Source organism: Gossypium raimondii, chromosome 9 (assembly GCF_025698545.1).
Source record: "Gossypium raimondii isolate GPD5lz chromosome 9, ASM2569854v1, whole genome shotgun sequence".
Classification (NCBI taxonomy): Eukaryota; Viridiplantae; Streptophyta; class Magnoliopsida; order Malvales; family Malvaceae; genus Gossypium; species Gossypium raimondii.
The window spans coordinates 26,986,847-26,993,352 of NC_068573.1; the positions used below are offsets into that span (position 1 = coordinate 26,986,847).

A 6,506-nucleotide genomic window follows, 5' to 3' on the forward strand; every position below is an offset into this window, starting at 1 on the left:
CACACGATTGAGGAGATTGTTCTCGAGGAGCCCAGAATTTGAATAACAGGTCGTCGAGCTAACGACGTTAAACAAAGCGCTGTTGGGAGGCAACCCAAATTTTCTTTTCCTTTATGCAAATATTTTTTTTTTGTAAAATGGAAAATGAAAATGCATGTCAAGGATTAGTTCTGTCTAAGGAAAGACTTGGTACTTAAGTATGTCCATTGTGACTCACCTCTCTTTCCTGGGAACTTACTTGGTGCATTTATCACGACTATTTACCAAATATCATAATCTTGGTTTTTAATAATTTATTTCTTAAGTTTAAAACTTAGCTAATAAATTTGAAAAAAGAAAAAGAAAAAACATTTTAATTTTAATTTTCCTATTATTATTAATTATTATTTTATCTAATTTTTGTTTTTATTCTATTTTTACAGGGAAACATTCCAAGACAAAATTTAAATTCCACATGTCAACCCACAAATTCTTTTTATTTTTCAGCCAAGGCCCACTCTACATATCCACCATTTTAAAATCCTTTTACCCTAAGCTAGCCCATTAACCCAACCCATCATACCTACCCAAAATCCAAAAGAAAAAAAAAACAAAATTTAAACCCAAAATTTCCCACCCCAACCGTCTATTCCTTTTCTAATTAAAAAAAAGAAAAAAGACCTTACACCCATCAAATCAAACTTTTTCACCTAGAAAAAAACCACTACCCCATATTAACTCTCCACTTTTACCCCACCTAACCGTCTACTCCTCTCAAATAAATAAAAACTTCACCACCAATCAAATCCTACACCTTCACCCATCACATCCTAGCCTTCTCTTTACCCTAAAAAATAATAAAACAACACACAATCCCATTTACCCCTATTTGACCGGCCAAAGAAAGAAAAAAAAATCTTTTTCAAACTCTACTTTCTTTCTTTTATTCCCCCTTTCTTTCTTCTTCACCTTCAACACTGCCATTTTTTTCTTTCCTTTACCATCTTCAAAACAGACCTCCAAGTAAGCCATTGCACCACCCCACCATGGTACGTACCCGCGACCGCGCAGCGCAAGAACCACCCTCAGTGGTAAACCGACGTCAACACCGTTTTTTCGCTCCAACCTTTGTCACCATCGACTCCGACGAGTCTCCTCCATCTTCACCGCCGCAACCGCGCCGCCCTAGAAGAAACTGCAATCCAACTCCAATCGTCGTAGTCTACCCGCCCCATGAGCCACCCGTTTCGACCGATCACCCTTCGAACAGTCCTGTCGAACCACCTCACTCATCTGACCGCCAAGACCGCTCATCTCCCCGACCAAACATCCATGCACGTCAATCATCACAACGGAGACCATCGAGAAGAACACCGCGATCCCCAAATGGTAGTTGTCGTTTACGTCTGCCAAATTAAATTCACTTACTCAACCAACATTCACTAGTAATATAGGGTAAATAGGGAATCGTCCCACGTGGAAGCTTGCAACAAATCTATTTGAAGTGATTTAAAATTAAAGTAATATAAAAGGCATGCGAAAGAAAAGAAAACAAAGGAAAATGGGGGGGTTTATGTTTTATGATTGCTAAAAAATAGTCTCAAGTAATAAATAAACTTTGGCTCGAATTAAAACGGCTGAAGAGAAATTTTCAAAAGGGAAAAAAAATAATGCTTAGTTGGCGACGCCTTCATCCACCAAGCACAAGTCCTTTGCAACCTGAAATTAAGCTAAGAAATCAAATTAGCAGCAAGGCTGAAAAAATCGCTTACGAAGCATTTTCCTATCCCTTGTAAATCATTCAATTAGAGAACGTTCATGATTGAAACCCTCCTTTAATTACCTTTGTGTCGACTTTGTTTTGATGGAATTTAAGAGATTTAGAGACTTCGCCTTGCCTTAACCAAAGAAAATCCACCAGCGGCTTCTAAGATTAAATCTGAAGTTGTCTTAATTAGTCATGCCAATTATTTATCATCGATTCTAAGTTCAATTGAGAAATTGATTTCTCAACTTACACTTAAATGATTATAGGAAAAATTCCCAAATTAATTAGGTGATCACTCCAATTGAGTTAGAAAATTCCTTTGAAAATAAAATCAAACAACTCAAGAGTGCCGAATTTGATTTGATAACAAAATAAAATTTTCAAAGTACTTGTGCCTGGTTTCAGAAGTGTCGAACTAAGCTTAACTAAACTAGCCTCTCATAGCTAGCAAAGTAGAACACGAATCCATTGAAAAGAACATGAATTACAAGCTGATTCTTGGAAGGCAAAGTTCTTCGAGTCGTCCGATTTCCCTTCTCCCAACTAGACGAATTTACTAGCTGCTACTCTAGCTCCTTGATCGGATTTGCTGGGCCAATTTTAGAAAATTCTGCTCACTTGAACCACGCCTTTCCTATGCTGCTGAATATTTTCCTCTGTTTCTCCTCTGGTTTTTTAGCTGCTGTCATCTCTATTTATGGGATAATAACCTTCCACAATTCAAAATTAATTCTGATCTTATCCCCTTTTTCTTAGCCTCACCCGTCGCATGAAAATAGCTTCAGCTTAGAAGAGTTTTAATTTAACTCTTCAAAGCTGATTTGGCTTCCAATTGATTGAACTAAAATCGGCCACCGCTTGGTAAGAAGGAAATAATAATTCCCTTTTTAAGTTTGTCGCATGTTTGGCTTCCAATTGGACCGAGTGCTCCTCCTTTATTTGTTTAATTCATTCGGCCTGCTGTACATCCACTTTGGACCGAATTTCCTTCTTTGTTTTATTGTCAATTCAATTTCTTTAAATCAACATCTGACCACCCTCTTCCAGCAGCCTTATTTATGCGAATTATCCTCCCAATTTGAGCTTGTACGGGCATCAACCTGCACATGAAATAAAATTAAAATTAAATTGTTGAATTGGAGTGCAATTAAATTATTACGGCATAGAGTGTCTCTAATCAATTCAAGCTGAATTATAACTTAATTAACCACAAATTAATCAATAAATTAAATAATTTAAGTGAACAAGTTAAGCTCGAAATTGAACTTAACAAACTCCCCCATACTTAAATTATTGATCGTCCCTGAGCAATCAAGTCAAAAAGAATCAAGAAGAATTTCAGAATGTCAAGATTAGTCAAGAATTGTTGCATCGCTCATGCTTAGGATACATTTTTGAAGTCAATCAGTCTAGATTTTGGTTTATTCTAGAGAGTAAAGAAAAGAAATTAATCATGCTTCTTTGATCAATTCTCACCGGGAAGAATAAAATTATTAACACTCTTCACTCATTGTGTTTAGGCTAGTATAATGCTCTCAAATTGAAATCGACCATAATTAACCACCATAGGCTTGCTTGTCCATCTTACCTATAACATAACACATCAAATTCCATAAATATAATCGAGGCAAAAATAAAGGTTGTAATGAGGCCGAGGTAATGTGCAGCGGACGGAAGGAATTAATTTGGATGGTGGAGCTAATTTTTCTTAGGCTAGTTAAAATCATCCGGAAGTCATCCATTCTCTTATTTCTTTTTTTTCCGACTTTAACAGGAAGATGATTAATTCAATCGGCCTTTCATTGTTTCCATATCCCTTGATTTAGCCGATTTTCTTCATTGTGAACACATAATGCTTTATTCATTTAATCTTCTAGGAAGGCCGCAACTTGCTACTCCTTTTTCACGAAAATCATCTTTTAATTTCCAGCTAAACGTCACCCCATATTGACCAGCATATGTCGAAATCAGGATGAACTTCCAGACTAAATTAACTAGCCTAAAAGGGTGAGTTGGCTCGGCTTTGGTTTAATTTCTGGAGGTGTAGAAAAAATAAGGAAATTAAGGCTTCAAATTGGCTAGCTAAATGAAAAAAATGTCAAGGTCGGTTTCTAATGAGTAATCGTGGCTTAATTCCTATAGCCTCTTAAATCATATTAATGAAAATCAAATGTATTATTATCCTTAATAAGATCTAAAGCAAGTTCTAGAGTAATTGATAGCCGATAACAATAATCACACATGAATGAATAATAACCTCTCAAGTTGGCATGGATGTCCCAACTTACGCTCTAGGCTTCAAATTCCTCACAAGGACCGCATAGTTGATCAATTAAGCAGATTAATTAATTAAAATTTTTTTTAAATTAAATAGGCACCAAAATCAATTAATTGAAAACAAAAATTTAGCCCAACCAATCGACATGCAACCACCCTACTCAACTTGAATTCATGAAATAGATCTTCATACTTTTATTTAAATAGTCTCCTAAAGGAAATTCGACAAGACTATTCATGAAAGTTGCAAACATCAAATATGTTAGAAAATCAATAAATTGATTCTCCCCCATACTTAATGTTTGCATTGTCCCTAATGCAAAAGAACAATTAAAAATTAAAAATTTATTGAATGGAAAGAAACAATAATAATAGAAAAGATAAAAGAAAACTTCCCTGAATACGTGGGTTGCCTCCCACAAGCGCCTTCGTTTTAAGTCGTTGGCTCGACATCACAATTTCTCATGGATCCTCAAGATTGATCTCCTCCAACCAAGCTGCATGCTCTCCTTCATGAAAATGTTTCAACCTGTGACCATTCACTTTGAAAATTTTATTAGTCTCGAGGCTCCTAATTTCGATTGCCCCATGATGATGCACTTCGATTATTATAAATGGACCAAGCCACCTTGATTTTAACTTACCGGGAAACAATTTAAGCTTAGAATTAAAGAGTAGTACCTTTTCCCCCACCTTAAATTCTTTGCGAATCAGCTTGGAGTCACGAAATGCCTTCGACTTACCTTTGTAGATGATGAATTGTCATATGCCTCTAGGCTTAACTCCTCCTATTCTTGCAGCTTCAATTTGCGTTCTTTACCTGCCAAACTATAATCCAAATTGCATTGCTTAACAGCCCAGAATGATTTATGCTCAAGCTCAACGAGAAGATGACATGCCTTCCCAAAAACAACCCTGTAAGGTGACATCCCAATTGGCGTTTTGTAAGCTGTTCGAACCGCCCACAATGCTTCATCTAACCTTTGACTCCAATCTTTCCTATTAGGATTAACAATTTTCTCTAAAATTCCCTTAATCTCTTTGTTACTACTCTCGGCTTACCCATTGGTTTGAGGGTGATAAGCTGTTGACACTTTGTGGATGACACCAAATTGTGCAAATAAAGCTTTCAAGGTTCTATTACAGAAATGTGTTCCCTTGTCACTAATTATAGCCCTTGGTACCCCATATCTATTTAAAATGTTGGTCTTAAGAAGTTTCACCACAGTTCTAGCATCATCAGCTCTAGTTGGGAATGCTTCTACCCATTTCGACAAGTAATCAACACAAACAAGAATGTATAGATTACCGAAAGAAGAAGGAAAAGGCCCCATAAAATCAATACCCCATACATCAAAGATATCACAAACATAAAAATTATGTAATGGCATTTGATTCCGGCTACTTAAATTACCGGTTTTTTGACATGATGCACATGTTTTACAAAATGCATATGAATCTTTATGAATAGTCGGCCAAAATAACCCACACTCAAGTATTTTATGAGTTGTTCGCTTAGGCCCAAAATGTCCTCCACCTTCTCGAGAGTGACAAAAATTAAGCACCGAATCTATCTCACTGTCATCGACACAACGCCTAATTATTTGATCACTACAAAATCGCCAAAGGTATGGCTCTTCCCATAAGTAAAATCGGGCTTGACTTCTAATTTTTTCTCTTAAATGTCTAGGTGCATTCGTAGGGAACTCTTTAGTCACTAAGTAGTTCACTATGTCGGCATACCATGGCAAAACACTAGACACACTATAAAGTCGCTCATCGGGAAATAAATAACTCGGCTCATCCCTCAAAATTCCAGTCTCTATCCTACTCAAATGATCGGCCACAAGATATTCCTTACCTTTCTTATCTTTAATTTCCAAGTCAAATTCCTGCAAAAGCAAAATCCATCTTATTTAATCGAGGTTTAGCTTCTTTTTTATGCAACAAATATTTAAGAGCACCATGGTCAGAAAATACAACAACTTTGACTCCTAACAAGTATGCTCTAAATTTTTCTAAGGCAAAAACTATGGCATAGAGCTCTTTCTCGGTCGTGGTGTAATTGCATTGAGCTGGGTTCAATAGCTCGCTAGCATACCTGATAATATAAGACTCCTTACCATTTCTTTGCCCAAGTCGCTTTCAATGACCTTATCAACGGCATCACATAAAATTTCAAAAGGTAATGCGTAATTTGGCCCTTGTATGATAGGGGCTGTGATCAATTTCAATCTCAATTCATCAAAAGATTTCCTGCAATTCTCACTAAATTCAAGTGCGACATCTTTACCGAGCAATGCACATAACGGTGACGATATCTGTGAAAAATTCTTGATGAACCGACGGTAAAAACCTACATGACCCAAGAAGGATCGAATTCCCTTCACAGTACCTGGATAAGGTAGATTTTTAATTACCTCAACTTTGGCTTGGTCAACTTCTAAGCCTTTAGCTGAGACGACATGCCCCAATACTACGC

General features: G+C 36.6%; 1 long non-coding RNA gene across 1 annotated transcript; it reads right to left on the reverse strand.

Annotated features, from left to right (window-relative positions):
- Nucleotides 1-442: 442 nt before the first annotated feature.
- Nucleotides 443-3,802, reverse strand: LOC105798775 (uncharacterized). The gene is made up of 2 exons (XR_008188711.1): nt 2,236-3,802; nt 443-1,385 (listed from the first exon to the last, which is right to left on the reverse strand). It is a non-coding gene; the product is annotated as an uncharacterized LOC105798775 (long non-coding RNA).
- Between the last annotated feature and the right edge of the window lie 2,704 nt (nt 3,803-6,506).